This window comes from Mauremys reevesii, linkage group 3 (genome assembly GCF_016161935.1).
Source record: "Mauremys reevesii isolate NIE-2019 linkage group 3, ASM1616193v1, whole genome shotgun sequence".
In the NCBI taxonomy this organism is placed as follows: Eukaryota; Metazoa; Chordata; order Testudines; family Geoemydidae; genus Mauremys; species Mauremys reevesii.
In genome coordinates this window covers 59,674,065-59,690,658 of record NC_052625.1, presented here as the reverse complement: position 1 = coordinate 59,690,658, position 16,594 = coordinate 59,674,065, and the positions used below count along the sequence as shown (strand labels likewise).

General features: G+C 42.1%; 1 long non-coding RNA gene across 2 annotated transcripts in view; it reads right to left on the bottom strand.

Annotated features, from left to right (window-relative positions):
* Positions 1-16,594, bottom strand: part of LOC120401706 — a 187,599-nt gene that overhangs the window by 49,799 nt on the left and 121,206 nt on the right. The window contains exon 1 of one of the 2 annotated variants that reach the window (XR_005596665.1): positions 5,904-5,984. The exons of the other annotated variant lie outside the window; for it this stretch is intronic. This is a non-coding gene — a long non-coding RNA (uncharacterized LOC120401706). Of the gene's footprint in view, positions 1-5,903; positions 5,985-16,594 lie in introns of those variants that run through there. 2 annotated transcript variants of the gene reach the window in all.

Sequence of the window (16,594 nt, the reverse complement as noted above, 5' to 3'; positions counted from 1 at the left end):
TTGCTGACTTGAACACATCTAACATCTAAATACTCTTTAAACTGACCTTTCCCTATCATTATTTATTATAAACAGTTAACTTTGACATTGAAAATGTAGTAATTGGGATTAATTGGGGCACGGGGAGTACACAGAGCCATTGTTTCAGAAGGGAATACATGCCTCCCGGAGCCACTGTTACACAAGAGTACACATCTCCCAGAACCATTATTTCAGGCTGTCTGCAGACTCAGGAAGATCTCACAGCATCAGTTACAAACATTTGCAAGGTTTTCTTCACAACTATGAGGACTTGTTTTTTTTAATGAAAGCTTAGATTCTGAATGTGCCCTGTGAGTTTATATATATACACATAGAACTAGCCAGATCTAATCCATAGGCATCATGTTTGAAGCCACTGTCCTGAGATGTTGGGACGCTAGTTCAGAGTTAGTGCACTACCTGTTAAATCAGAAGTCCCACTTCCTGTACCACCCTGAGGTTTCTTTGTAGATAATCCCCCATTCAAGAATTGACCAGACTCCATCCTGTTTAGAATACAAGATCATGCACTGGCATAGCTGCAGAAGGATTGAAAATACCTTTCCATTGGATTGTTTGAAATCCAGCAAATGGACACAGCAATTTTTCTTCATTGCTGGCATGTTCGGTGGATGAGCTCAGCTCATTGTGGATTTTCAGATGGCTTTAGGAGATTTACTTTTGTTGTGATAAAAGGATGATCACACTTAAAGATTTCCCCCCTCCCATCTGCTGCTCATTGTCATTTAATGGCAAGCAGCAGAAATAAAGGTCAACCTCGCAGCAACAAAATGCAAAATTCAGCAAAAAGGAAATAAAAGCATTTGATGTTGTGTTTTGATCCTCCCAGCAATACTGAATGAAAGGCTATATCAAGAGAAGTGATGCAGCTGCGTTAGCATGCGCCTGGGTGGAGCAGGAGGGACAAGGTCAGTTTGGAGTCTGGGCTAGCCAGACATGCGTTAGCAAATATTGGATCTCAAATCTAACACTCATGTCAATCGATTCTATTCTTTCACATCTATTTTTTTTTAGTTGAAAAGTGTGTCTTTCCCAATGTGCAATATTTAATTAGACCTTCATGAGATTTTAAAGCAGGCTCCAAGGATTTTCATAACTCCATCATCTTGCAAGTTCACATGCCAAATTTACATAAATGGAGACAAAGAGATTAAAACAGCGAGGGATATAATGAAATATGCTGCAGACGGAGACCTTTGGAGGAACAAAAGGGATAAAAGGAAAAGAGCTTTAAAAAAAAGAAAGTAAAAAGGAGTGAAGGAAATATACACTAAAGTGATCTGTAAAAGAGGAACAGTTACCCACTAAATGTTTAATAATAATAAATCTTTTCATCCAGAGTTCTGAGAACACTTTATAAAGAAAGGGAAAGATCAATATCCCAATTTTACAAGAGGAGAAACTGAGGCAGGGCAGTGACTTGTCCAAGGTCACGTAACATGTCAGTGGCAGAGACAGGAACAGAACCTCTGTCTCCTCAACAGCATTCCAGTTTCTTACTCATTGGACTATAGGGTCTCACTGATACTATCAGTCACTTGCTGCCTCATTAAAATGCTTTTCTCATTGTCTGCTTGCAGGCAAAAGACTCTAGATGGCATACATTTCACAGTCCATTTTATAGTCTTTGAATCCTAATTTAATTCCTTTTCAAATGATGAGACCGCACAAAGTTAGATTCCTCTATGGAGAAGCCAGTTGTGGTCAGGGAGATAAGATTACTGACTCAGACTGAATTCTTACTCTTAATTTTGTGTTTTTCGGAAGCACCTGGCAGCCACAACTGAGACCGGGGCCCAGTTGTGCTGAGCATGATAGAAACACATAAAGACAATCCCTATGCTAAGAGTTAACAGCCTAAATAGACAAGGCAGAAGAGGAAACAAAGACACAGAGAGGTGAAGTGACTTGCTCAAGGTCACACAGCAATCCAGTGGCAGAGACAGCAATACAGAACAGTAAAGGCCATGTAGGAACTGTTTCTGTGCATGAGCCGAGGAGTGTTTTACAGCAATACAAGAGCTGTGTCCCTGGATGATGGTGGGAGCAAAAGACATTTACAGAGCCAAACTCAGCCATCCTTTGAATGGTCTTGCTGCACTGAGTTCATGCAACTTATTTTGTATGTGGCTGTTTAGATTGTTTTCAGTAATGTTACTGTGATCAGCAATGGAGAAAGGCTGGGGGAAGACTAGAGGGAATATTGTGGGAAGAATAAGAAAGTGGTTAAAGCATATGAATGAGCCAGGACTGGTGGATTCTATTCTCAGCTTTGCCATTGACTCAACATATGACTATGGGTAAGTCATTTCACTTCTCCATGTTTCAGTTTCCTCATCTGTAAAATGGGCTTACTTATACTTACCCCAAGGGAGGCTTACTTCCGTCAGAGTGAAATCCACACACATATAGAGGGCCAGCACAGGGTCTATGCACCATTTAAGCCACCAAGTGGGACATAAAGGATGCACAGACCTTGTGCTGGCCCTCTGCACTGGGATGAATTTCACCCTGCATTTGCAAAGTCCTCCGGGATCCTTAAACAGAAGGAGCTGTTAGTAGTGCAAAGTAGTCCCCCTAGTTATCCGCGTGGGCTAGGATAGTGTTGCAGTTACCAGCACTTTATGATACCGAGACATTAAAATGTGTTTGTTGTAATAATCCTTATGCTTGGGTTGTTATTTTATGTAGTTAAAATCCTAACATGCTTCTGCGATACAACTAATTAGTGATATGCACATGGGAGATGTTACTGACTTACAGGCTGGTCTCTGCTGTGACAGGGCTGACAGTGATGGCAATGTGCTCTGCTCCAAAGGCAGATACTAGAGAAGGGGAAAATAGTATCACTTGAAAAGGATTTTTTGTCTTTCTGGTAGTCTACATTTAGTATTGCCCTCCTCCCCCTGCCTCAATATACTTACTGGCCTGATTTATTTGAAAGTGTAAAATTGATTTTACTAGGTTTTTTTGTTTGGTTGGTTTTTTTAATTTGTAGTTTTTATTCACTGCAATATATTTACTAATAAAACTCAGGCTATTGTGAGGGTAAATTCTACATACATCTTGAGACACGATCAGGGTGAATAGCACAGCCTGGAATTTAGCATGTGTGTCCTGGTTGTTAAAAGGTTACATTTTCTAAAAACAAGGGGATCCTAATTATCTAAACTGCTTGGGCAGTACCCAGTGGGGTCAGATAAACCAGAAATGTGGACAATCAATATATGGTGAGATGCAGTGGCGATTCAGTGTGAAGGTGTGTAGGATAGAGATTCTAATGAGCTCTGATGACCCATCACCCCACAGTCTTCTCTAGCCAATTCCTGCTCCCCCAGCTTATTGCAAACTGCTCCCCTCTCTCTTGGTCTCTCAATTATTATAGGACCCAGTCTCGCCCACTTCTTTAGCCTCAGAATAAGGCAATCAGACCTGGTGCTTTGGAGTGTAAACAGATCGACAATAAGGTCAGGAACAGAGCTGTGAGAATCTCAGAGGATTTGGTAAACAAGCCTATTTTCTTTTTTTGTTTCAGGTCCTGATTTTTGCTTTGAGGTTTAAGTTCCAGTGGTCCAAAGCACCCAAAATACAAATGGACACCAGGATGTACTGCATGGTGTCCACACAAAACCAAAGAGACTTTGGGGTTCACCTAGAACTTGACAGAAACTCAGGCCAGAGTTTGTGAAACTTGGCTAATCTGTGTCAAGGTTGGGGTCCATTATGAAAGGTTTGCACAATTCTAGTCAGGGAAGACTATTTCACCCTCCACAAACATGTATGCCATTGGCCAACCAGGCAGGTGCATTATGGGCTTCCTTTTTCACTTTCCTTTTATGTATCAGTTATTGGCCACAGTGGGAGGCAGAATAATGAAAAGGATAGGCCAATGGTCTGATCCATTGTGGCACAACCTATATTCCTATCCACCGGAGCAAAGGACACTTGTTCACTTCTTATTTGGAACACATTCAAAATGTCCATCTCTGCATTTCAAAGACGATCTAGATACTTTTTCCAGCACCCCCATCACTTCTTTCCCTTGTGAAGGCAACTATCAAAGGCAGGTGATAATTCCTATCCCAGCTCTGATTGGCTGAAGGCAGTTCTCATTTACATACCTTGCTACATGGCGTATACTGTTGTCATGCAGGAGAGCATGAATGTGCATTTAATGGGTCTTATTCTTCCCTCCCCTGGGCATGATGAGATTGCTGATTAGTATGGTTGATTAAAAACTACACTGAACTAATTTATGAGTTCCCTTTGAAATCCAAGTATGTGTCCACAGCTCGTTCCTGTGGATATTGAGGGATTATAGATTGCTATAATTATTTCTCCAGAAGAGATTTTCCTTTCTTGGTATAGGGGTGAGACTAAGAAGCATTTTTGTCAGAAAGGGGCTGGTTTCAGGAGGGGTGTGTTTCATGGACAGTGGAACTGGAGCCAGAAGGCCCCATGTTCCCTAAAGGGGCTGTTATTGCAGGGATACCAGACAAACAGGGAATGTGGGGAGTTAAGGCTGAGTTGTTTCCAGCCTGCGGACAGAGCAGCGAGCAGGGTTTAATAAAGTTCCACTCGTTCAACTTAACCTGCATTCAGCTTCACTCTTTGTTAATGAAACATAGTGGCACTGTTGGAGATGTGAATTCTCTGCAGTGCAGCGGCTGGCAGCATGAACCATGGAACCCCCAAAGTCCCACAGAGTATAGGTAAGGTGGAATCAGCTGTGAAAACAGCTAAGAGTCTCTTACATAAGGCCATTTCTTCTGGTTCAGATCCCTTGTAAAAAAATTTTGCATGCAGGAACACCCCATCACAGAGGAGCCACAACAGTCCAGCACAGGCATACCTGGGACAAAGGACCAACACCCTGCTACCAATGAGGGCAGACCTGTTGCAGCAAAAAGGATGGAGATACCACTGATAGGAGATGGCCAACAATCAGAGAAAGCAGACACTAGAGTACAACAGATCAGCTAAGATCCAACTGGCCCTGGATACAGGCACTTCTGTGAAGATTCAGCTGTTAGAGATACATCAGAAGCAGTGGCCTAACAGAGTCATGAGAAGTGCAGCGGTGCCCATGTCGTACGAGGTGACTAAGCAAGAGGGACAAGTGACCTGAAGGAACAGGAGACATTTACAAGCCAGGAGACAACATCCAGAGAGAACCTACAGATATCATAACAGAATAGAGAGACAGAGAACCATCCAGAGGCCAACCCCACAGGGAGGAATGAGACTCCACATAGAGATAGTTTGCTTTATTCAGAGACAAATGACGGGAAGATAGAGATGGGTCACCCCCAATATGGTTGCCGGGTGAGGCAACCTAATTATCTCAAAGACTGTGTAACCTGCTGAGTTTGTGCTAACAACAAAATTTCATCTCAGCTATATCCTAACACTCTCTGGCCAAAAGGACGTGCAGTGTGAGGTCTGGGCATCAAGTATTTGTTTTTAATATTTATATTAAAATATTGGTAAAGTAGGGAAGATGTATCATGAGCAGTGGAACTGGAGTCAGATGGCCCATGTTCTCTGGAGGGACACCATAAAAACAGGAAACAGAGGGAGTTAGGCTGGAAGCAGCTCAGCCCAATAGACAAGACAGCGCAGAGGGTTTAATAAAGTTCCACTTGTTCAATTAAACTGGCATTCAGCTTCACTCTTTGCTAATGAAACAAGGGGGAATATGGCTCCATAAACAGAGAAGGCAAAAACAGACTGGCCTAGGTCCTATGTTATAATGGGGGAGTATATATAATGGTTAGACTGGAAATAAGATGATTCAGATGGAATTTGGAATCACAAGAAGTTCTAGATATACCAAAAATACTGAAGAAAAGAGAAAATACCTGAAGATTTTGAAGGATGCATAAGGACAGTGAAGTTCAGCTGGATTTTTGGGCAGAGGTTTAGGTTGATCCTTATTTTATCCAATCAGGTTCACTTTTCCTTGTGACTTTGTCCTATGGAAGCATGTTGGTTTTGTGTAGCCTCACTATTTTTGGGGGGAAAAAAAGAAAGAACCAAAGTAATGTGCGTGTCACTTACTTTATCAACTCTGACATGAAAAATGGCCTCTTTTCATCTGCAGATTGTAGTCTCCAAGACATGTAAAGATGTAGTGTGCAGATAATAAAATCACAACAGCCGTAAAGCCACATATAAATGGAGCTGGGGGGAACAGTGCTTTCAGCTTGTCGGGAGAAAGGGGCAATGCTGGCTACAGTGAGAGGGTTGGTAAAATGATTTTGGGGTTTAAGTTTGTGTGGATTTATAGGAGTTCTACGTGGGTCAAGCAAACCTGAGAACAGAAAGCCAAACAGCCAGAAAACAGAAGAACGTGGCATACTCTGGGTTAAAGCCAATCAGAACTGCTGAGCTTTGCACTGTTTTCAGATGATTCCATAAGTCCATCTCCTAAACATATGCAGAGGGGAACAGGTGTTTGCCCAAAGCTTGCCCCAGCCCCCTCAACATTACCCCACAAACTCAGCCCCCAATTGTTCCCTCAAAAGCTTTGTGAACTTGTTGAACTACTCTATGCATCTGGGCTAGTATTTGAGTTTGCAATAAACTGAGATAGAAACCAGGTGAGTTTTGTGCTCTTTCAGGTTTTGTAAAGAAAGGTTCTCAGAGCTCTAATTATAAATCAAAGTTCAAGTTCTTCTCTGAAGCAGCCTTTGAATGAGATGCAATTTTGCCCCAAAACAATTTTGTGGCCAGAACTCTGGAGAGAAAGAGGAAGGGTGACTATTCCTGTTTCATCAGGTGGGCAGGGGGGGACAGTTGGCTGCAAAGAATGAGGCAAAGCTGATGTCCTACGTTAAGGATGGGGGCAATCAAGCTTATGAGTAGTTCAGCTTGGCGGATTTTTTTTTCTCCTCACTAAATCATGTGTGGTGAGACAATGATAGAACACTTAATCTAACTGTAACGAGAGAAACTGTTCAGATCTAGTGAGTGCAACTGACACAAAAATGTCATGAAATGTGTGTGTGAGAGGAAAAAAACAGACAACGGAGGAGTGTTTACGGGGGAAGAAGGAGGGTCAAGTGGTTCAGACTCAGTCACCACAGGACGCAAAGAACCACTTCAAAACATTCCTGTTGGGATTGAGCTCACCTACATGTTCTTATGTACAAGAGCTCAGCTCTTGCATCAACCCTGATGGCACCCGGGTAAATACGGCAAAGGCTAATTGTGACTATTTGGTCAACAAAACCAACACATTGGCCATGTTAGATTTAAGAGCCCTTTTTGTTTACTGGGCCCAGCAAGATTCTCATGAGTGATATTTCCATCTGTAAATATTCTTCTAGGGAATGAAAGCTTTGTGCTACTCATGCCAGTGTTAACTCAGTGTAAAAGATCATGCTTGGAGGGTGGCCATCTTAAAATTCAGCTGCTTTCCTTTCTCCCATTTATAAAAGATTCAGTCACCCAACTGGAGGAGCAGAAACAACACAATGGGTTTGAACCTGCTCTCCTGTACATTGGTGTAAACCATGAGTAACTCCATTGAAGTCAGTGGAATTACACCAGTTTGTGAGGAAAACCAGTCCTTCTGTGACTCGGGTAACCAATCAAACACCACAAAGAGTGCATATTTTAAAACATGGCAATTCTATCGGCTGAAATTGGTTTACATAGAATGATTGCTGCACAGTTTCTAGTAATGAAGAAAGTAAAATGAAAAACAAATGGATCATTCATGAACTAAAAAAAGAGGAGAAATTCATTGCAGGATTTATCCTTTGTGAACGGTGTACCTACCTGTAACCCTGATTGCAACTCCCAAGCCTGCAGGTGCCTCTGGTCTCAAGGATTTTCTGCTCTATTGATTTAGACTATTGCTCCCTTCAGAAAAGAGAAGTGTGGGAATGTCCGTCACCTTATCGGGAAACATAATAATAAATAACCATAGGGAGGAGCTTGAGAGTGGATTGTGGAGCCTTTCAAACTCTAGGTTATTGGTTCAATCACCTTTTAAGGTTAGTTATGAAGGATCAAACCTGAATGAACTACCTGTGTTATCCCCAGACTTTCCAGGGCCAAAAAGGATGACAAATAACTCACAGGGAAGCTACCTTACTACATCATTCTCATGTTCTTTAATCCCTTCCCTACTTCCCTTCCTAGCAACCACTAGCCAGCTTCTTCCTTGGGTCCCCAGCAAGAAGTGGCTCAAGAGACCAGGTTTCTGTTCTCAGAATATAATGATATTGATGCCTCTGTCGGCAGCTCTCTGCTCTACATAGCTGTGCCCTGATTTGGGCAGACCCTTCTCTTAACAAAGGAGAAAATTCTGCAGGGCCAGTTACACCTATATCACTTTTAAGGCGCCCATAGGGAGATACATGGAGAAAATCATCATCATTAGTGCCATTTGAAGAATGGAGTGATAGTAAGAAATGAAAATACCGCATCCTATTGAGATGAGCTTTGGTAGGCTTAGCAGCCAAACTCTAATATTTCTCTTATCTGAGAATGAAAATTTGGGACTAGGGGATAAACTAGTAATAAAACTACTATAAAATTGTGGAGGGGGGGGATTCCCTACAGATTTCTCTTTCTAAAAAAACATTCAAGCAAATTAATGTCAAGGCCTTTATTTAGACTAAATTATGTGGGGAGGAAAATTAAATATGTAATGCAATTGCTAGGAAAGCTAAGCAGGAAAAATTACATTATGTGCAATGAATATGTAACAGTCATATTTCCAGACTGTGAGAAAATAAATCAGTTCCACAAGAGAGACAGACCTACCCAATTCAATTGACTTCAGGTACCAGATTCCAGCTGACATGACTGGCTTAATGCTATGAAGCACACCACATTTTTCTAACATGTTAGGAAAAGGGATCCTCTTGTGGTGGCCAGGTTACTTTATTTGTTGTTTCACCTACCCCTTTTTTTTCCTGGAATTGTCCCAAATGCTTGTAGAAGAACAATGGGGCCTGGGCTAACTTTTCAGGTCTACCAAATATAAGCAAATCACAATAATGTCCTCACATTGTGTTGGGAAGTGAGGATATTTTTGACTCTACAGCATGACTAGACCTGGGTGAAGTGTTCATAATGAATATGTTATGTGATTAATTTAGCCCCATGTTTTTCATTGTTCACATATTATCCATTTATTTGAAACTATTCAGTACATTTTGTGTGAACATCCTTCACCCTATGGAGGGCCCACAGATAGTGTGCTGTGAGCAGAGTAGGCCTTTGCAGGCCCATGGGCCTACTGCTCTGTCACCCTCAATTTAAAGAACGTAAAGGAGACTCTTAACTTCCATTGAAACAAACAAACAAAAAGAAAATCTAGGATTTTTTCTTAGGAAAGCCTTGGAAATGTAACCCATGTAAACCAATCACTAGGGATGCAAGATGGTCACTGATTTTCCTAAAGATCACAAATTAGGCATCCTGAAAACTATTGCCAACTGTAGCCTTCTTTTTTGACAAGGCCAGTTCACAGACCTTAGAGGGCACTGACACCTATGTTAATGATGACAGCACTAAAGTGGCCATCAGCTCCTTAGCAACTAACTGCCAGCTGAGGAGCCAGTGTGACCTCTAGCCACAAGGAAGGGAAGATCAATAGCAGGTGAAGCTCATGGCTCCCTGGAGTGAGCAAAGAACGGAGAGCAAGATAATAAATGAAAGTTTTTTTGGCTGGCTCCACTTAGCACAAGTTTAACTGATGACACAAGCTATAGGGCAGTGGGGAGTCAAAGCTATTCCTTCATTGCCCCCAGAAAATCTTACTTGTATTATGAAGACTAGGCTGCAGCAGGTTCCCCGCAACACCTGTGTTCTATTGCGCATTTTATTGACTGGTGCTTTCTGCAGAATACAGCTCTTTGAAACAAACTGTTTAAGACTTATTTTAAGTCTTCAGTAAGTTAAGAGAGACTTATCAGGAGGTTGAAGAATATCCCTGTCACATGAACTGTCAAAAAAAAACCCTTAAGTATGATCATCTGATAGATGAATTTATTTATCAAAATACCAGAGCTCCCTCAAATAGTGCGCTGCCTCAATTTGAGATGCTACAAATGTTCTTGAGAGTTTAATAGCATGAGGTCATGTTTGTCTTTCGAAATAAAAAAGTACTTCTGTAAGCTTGGGCAAGTCACTCAGGCCCTGATCCAAATTGAAAAATTCCTACTGACTTCAACATTCATTTGATCAGGCCCTCAGTCTCTCTGGGCCAGATCTATGAAGGTACTTAGGAGCCTAAATGCCATATTTAGGCACCATTACAGTCCCCAAAACTCAGCTGCCCCAAACCCTTTAGGCACAATAAGTTATTTAACATCACATACTCGAGTTGCATTGCAAACTGATTTTTCTAAAGCAGTATAAAAGGCAAATCAAATGCAGTCTTGGGAGAGTGAGTAAAAGCTGTCACTGCACACCTTGCTTCCCTCCCCCTTCACTCCACAATACATACCTGTCCCCTCTGTCAGGAGTCTGACCTCTCCGGGCCACCTCCCCACTGAGGTGCTTAGAGATCTCTGTCAGAAGTGTTTGATCCTGGGGATTCAAATCAAAAGGCCTGCCACATCCTGTGACAGGTAAAATTGACTTATTTTAAAGTCTGGTCGATTTATCAAGTTGTTGGAACAGTGAGATTGTCACTTGCTATTATCAATGACATATACTGTTTGGAGTAATCCTGGCCATCAAGTGAACTGCAGGCAAATTCATTGGGAGATCAGCTTCAATAAAAACAGAAGCCACATCATTCATTGAGGTTTTGAAATGTAGGCAACTCCTGGTTGAAGTGTGAGGACATTTACAAAAATCAGGGTGGCAAGACTGATTCCCCACTCTGTCACTTCGAGTGCAGAAGGTGAGGGCCTGCAAGGATTTTAAAAATTAATACTGGCCACTCCAGGCTGGTATTAAACTCCAAAGGTCACAGCTTCTCTCTGACCTTGGATGGGTAGATGCTGCCACCACCCAAGTGCAAAAAAACCCCAAACACCTGGGGACCCAGAAAGACTCACTTGGGAATTCCTTCCTGTGGGATACCCTCAAGCCCTTTCAACCCCCCTCCAGGGAAGAGCTGAGAAAGAAACCAAAGGAAATTAGCTGTTGCCCACAGCTAATTAAACAACATATGCACAAACCTCTTAGGACACCAAAAATCCAATCCTGTTCTTAAAAAAAGGTAATTTTTAAAAAAAACAAAAAAGAAAGGAAATACATCTGGAACTTAGGCTTTTGCTAAATTTAAAAAAAACCACTTACAAAATTTAAGCATCAAGATAGCTCTCTTGAGGTTCAGCTTAAAGGTTACAAGCAAACAAAAGCATCTGGGGTTAGCACAGAGGAGTCCACACGCCGATAAGAAGTAAAAGGAATAACCCTAATCGCATCTTCCTAGACATTCCCTGATTACTTGCACATTTGGGGTTTCAGATAAGTAGGGTTGAGGTATGATTTGATGCTTTTTCATACCTGGTTTTAAAGCTTTTTACAGCATAGCTCAAGCCCTGTCCTGCTCTTCCCCAGAGAACCACAACACACAGACAAAGGGAAGGTTTCAGAGTAGCAGCCGTGTTAGTCTGTATCCACAAAAAGAACAGGAGTACTTGTGGCACCTTAGAGACTAACAAATTTATTTGAGCACAAGCTTTCGTGGGCTACAGCCCACTTCATTGGATGCATGCAAGGTGCCACAAGACAAAGGGAAGGTTTTTTTTCCCAATTTAAAAAAAGTTCTAGCCCTCCCATTGGCTCTTTTGGTCAGGTGCCCACTCCTTTGCTTTTACCTGTGGGTGTGTTAACCCTTTACAGGTAAAGCAAGTAGCAAACAGCTCCCAACAGGGGTTTTATAGCTAACTGGCTGGCTGGGTGTCCATAAAAGGGAGCTCCTCCTACCCCCCGCTTCATTTATCACACAGGGTGTCAGGGAAGAGGATAGGGAAAGGAAAATAGCAGGAACTAGGCCCAGGGAAGATTTACTGTTCTTTTCCAGTGTGTCCTGTTCGGAAAATATCTGCCATGACAGAGGAGATCAAAATTATACAGTTTGATTCTCCACTACACTACTTCAGTTTCATGCGTGTGCAGTCTCAGTGGAATCAGTGGGGTTGCACCAGCATAAAAGTGTGAAGAATCAGGCCCATCGATTTGGCCTTAATTATGTTTTCTAGCTCTTGAGAAGCTAAACCTCTCAAACTTTTTATATTACAGGTGGCATTCTCAACAATTGTCACCTAGTTGTATCTGCAAGATAGCCACACAGCTGTGCAAACAGGTATCCGTGCATGCTTAACATGTGCACAGGCATGCACTTTGATATCTGTTTTACATAGCCAACATATACATGTACATTTTTTTAGCCCAGAGGCTCTGCTCTTTGTAAAATTGGCCTTAAGAGTCCCCAGTACTTCAAAGCGCAAGTGTGATGAATTAACCCTGATACTCCATTTGTCAAAGAACTAAGTACCCTTGACAGCATCCTCATACCCATGCTCAAAAGCAAAAGTGATTTTGTCATAAGAATGCAGTCATTACAGCAGTTGGCCTTCTTGGTCTAGAAGAAGCCTGGGTTAATGGTTAACTCTTATGTCTAGGAGACAGAAGTTCTGGGCTCTAATCCCCCACTTCCTGTATAACTTGCCAAATATCACTGAAGAGACCTGGTCTTCACTGGGGAAAAAGATGCGTTGCTAACACATAGTCAGAATTATATTCTATGTAAAGTATTTACAGAATGCCCAGCTCTGTAGTGAGTAGGCACCACTTTGTGTTTGTTTCCCCATCTGTAATAGAGATAATTCAAAGGGTTTGTGAAGTTCATCCAGTAATGTTTGCAAAATGCAGTCAGATTCTTGGATGGAAAGATGAAGTATTATTATTACTGCCCTGTATGTAAACATAAAAAATGTAAGACCCAGCCAGTCAAGTATACAGTGCTACCCAGTTGGGTGTTCACCACAGGGAACAATCTTACATTGTTAGGGAGGAGAGGGACTGGGTGTCCTAGGTCATTTTTTGTCTCTAATTTCGATCTTAGAAGCTAAATTATTAAAGTGACTAGTCATTTAGAGTGCCTCAAGATTTGTGTGCCCAACACAAGAGTCCTTAAAAGAGCCTATATTAGATATCTTCTGAATATCAAACACCTAGCTGTATGTACATTACAAAAAAAAATCTTCAATACCAAAACAAAGCATTCCACTACAAACACAATTCTCCCCCTGAGGTGAGAGGGAGAAAACCACACAAAATAGATAGTCACCTCACTTAATGCACTACCAGAAGGTGTGCAGATACTATGGTGATGAGGGCAGAATAGAATATCCTGAGCATGTGCCCTCTGAAAAAAAAATCAGGCCTCTTTGGTTGAGCACCCCTAAAATGTAACCACTCAAAAGCATTAGTCGTATTTTAAGATGGGTGCATGATAGTTAAAACATGAGCACAACAGGCTTCTGAAATCTAGTTGAATAAGATTTGTATGGTTTTCCTTTGTTTTCTCTCTTCTTTGTTTAGGTATAGAATTACATACAGGCAAAATACATTGAACTGTCTGTCACCTATTTCTGTAACATTGTGGTTTCTACCAATCAGCAAAAAACAGTGAGATTTACCTCCTTAACCCCTATCATCCATCACCTTTAAGGGCAAATTTATGCCCCCAAAAGGATTTTTTCTTAGTTAGTGTGCTTTTCCTACCTATATTACCTGTCCTTCCCCTTTCTCTTGACATTATCAAGTGTTTTTGTTTTATTTTTTTGACATCTGAAATAGCTTGTAAGAACCATTACCGTGCTGCTAGTCTCTAATCACAAGAGACACTGTCAAGGTCAGAGGAAGGAGAATTGCCAGAAATCACGACGTTTTGTAGCAAATACAACAGGACCTGGCTTAACAGGATGTAAGTTGTCGTTTCTTGTACAGACCAGCATAAGACCAGCAGAACAACTCAGAATAAATAAGAATTAATCCAAACTCACCCAAAAATGAACCAATCCCCCTTTATTTTTTTCTTTGTCTACGAAGTTGTTGTTAACTTATTCCTTTGGCTGTTAGTTTTCTTTCAAATGCAGTGTAAATCAAAAGGAGCTGAGCACTGTGGTGTGACCATTCTGAATGCAATCCATCCTGAAATGTAGGTCTCCCACGTAAAAACTCCACATCTCAAATTCCACATCTCCATCTGTTATACAGAACCTAGGACGGAGTTAAATTGTGAGTTATCTGACTATTGCTATCACCCTCTTCCACAGTGGAGTCCCTCACCATGATAATACACAATTCAGTTGTACTCATTTTCCTCCTCTTCCACCACCACTATTTAAGTGGACGACATGGAGTCCAGGATTTTCTAGCACCCCTGATGACCAGGGGACTGTCCCAAGTAGTTCAGATGAGACTACTGGCCACACCCTTGATCTAATAATAGGATTAGGGTTGTAGGTGTGGTGACTGGTCTTTATTTATAATTTTAAATTGGGGTACACTTTCCCTCTCTTGGCCTGCCCTCAGCTGTTGAAACCAGAGGCATTCCAAAGGGAGAATACTATTCTTTAGAGTGACCATTCAGCTGATGGTTTAATTGAGTTTTATAACAGTCATCTGTCTTCCCCATTCTGGCATCACATGTCACCTTGGTTTATAGAATACCTTCAACAAGTGAAGCATGAAGGAAGATGGTTTGAGTGCTGATAGAAGTCTTGGGATGAAGCTGATCAATTATGGCAGATTTTGATTTTTTTTATTAATTATTATTATTATTATTTTGCATTCTCCGGCTGAAGCTAAGCAGGAGGCCAGGAAGGGGTTCTTTGCATCCAGCCTTGCATTTGTAAAATCTCACTCCCATTTCTTCCAAGCTGTAGAGAGCCTGGTGAATCCTCTCTGTCTTTAGCCGGTGCCTGATCAGAGTACCTCCTGCTGTAAGGAAGTGCCTTGTTATTTTTATGGAGAAAATTGCTCAGATTTGGACTGACTTCTCTGTGGTTGCAGAAACAGTAGGTTGCCTTGAACAATTATCACATAATTTCGACTTGAGTTTTGGCCTCTGGTGCTTGATGAGGAGCTGGAGGTATCAGGAGAACTTTGTTACACACACTGTGCTCTGGATCCTTTTCCATGAAGGCTATTGAAGAGGTGTCATATTGTCAGTGCTTCCTTTAAGGTAGTGTGCCAGCTTCTCTTAAGAGAGATTAATATTGTCTATTCTCAATAAATTATCCATCACTTAATATTGACAGTCTGACTCACAATCACCCTGTATTGAATCTTCCCTTTATGGGAAAAGCTGTTGAAAACTTGTGGCAAGACTGTTTGTACAGTATCTAGATGCCTCAGATTTTCTTGACCCTTTGTCAGAGTGCCAACATGGGTATGACACAGACTGCTCTTGTGGTGCTGGTGAATGCTCTTCTAGTGAGGGATGAAGATCATGTGTCCATACTGGAAGATTTAGATCTGTCAAATACCTTCACGGCACACTGCAGGACTCATCTTTTTAGGAGGTTGCTGAAAATGCAAACATTGTTCTAGGGTTATGTAGAGGGAAAGTGGGGATTTTTATTTATTTTTGTTGTAAGTCTTCTGCCAGGTGGAGCCAGCAGCAACAAGGGCCGGGTTCAGTATCTAGGGGTTCCTTTTCAACAATACAACACAAAACCGGCTCGAGTCCCCACCCAGTGACCTGGGACAGTTACACACCACCCCTGGGTGCCTCTAAAAGGCAATACTTCTCCTCTCACAAGCACAGAGTCTCAAAAACTTTTAATAAAAGAAGGGAAGTAAGTCAGCATTAATTTGGGAAAACACCGCAACTAGCGTTCATAAACATAAATCATGAGCAAAAGACCCATTCCCAAGTAAGTTGGGCAGTGTCCTTTTCCCCTCAGGCTCTTAAGTCCAGCAACCCAAAAGTTCCTTTAACATACCCGTCCCTTCTTTGCACCCCACTCACAGTTGCTGTCCTTGGCCAGTGCAGCCCCAGAGTTCAGAGGTTCATCCACAGAGTTTATCTCCCACCCAAGTTCTGCTGATCGGGCACTTGCTCATCACCCCAACAGCCAATTGCTGTGCGTCTCAGCGGGGCTCTGCTCTGGCCCTCTCCACCGGCCGCCCTGCTGGTCACACCAAGATATCATCAGGGCCCCCCACTTAACACAGCTGTCAGTGATTTCAGCTGTTAATGGGGGAGCCTCACTGCTGGTACACACTAGGTAGTCTCTTGCAATAGAGACACTGTCCCAAAGTAGGTCTAATATTTAGACATCAGTGATTTCAGCTCTGCAGTATGTAACAAGACTCTCAACTGAGTCTAAATTAGCTCTCTTATTATCTCCTGGAGAGACAAAGGGTCAAATGGTGTCTAGGACCCTTAAACAGGGCACACACCACAGGGTACAAGTACCTAACCCCACTCTCTCTCAACTCATTGGACTTTGGAACCCAGGGGCGGCTCTAGGAATTGCGCTGCCCCAAGCAGGGCGGCACGCCGTGGGGGGCGCTCTGGCGGTCGCCGGTCCCGTGGCTCCGGTGGACTTCCTGCAGA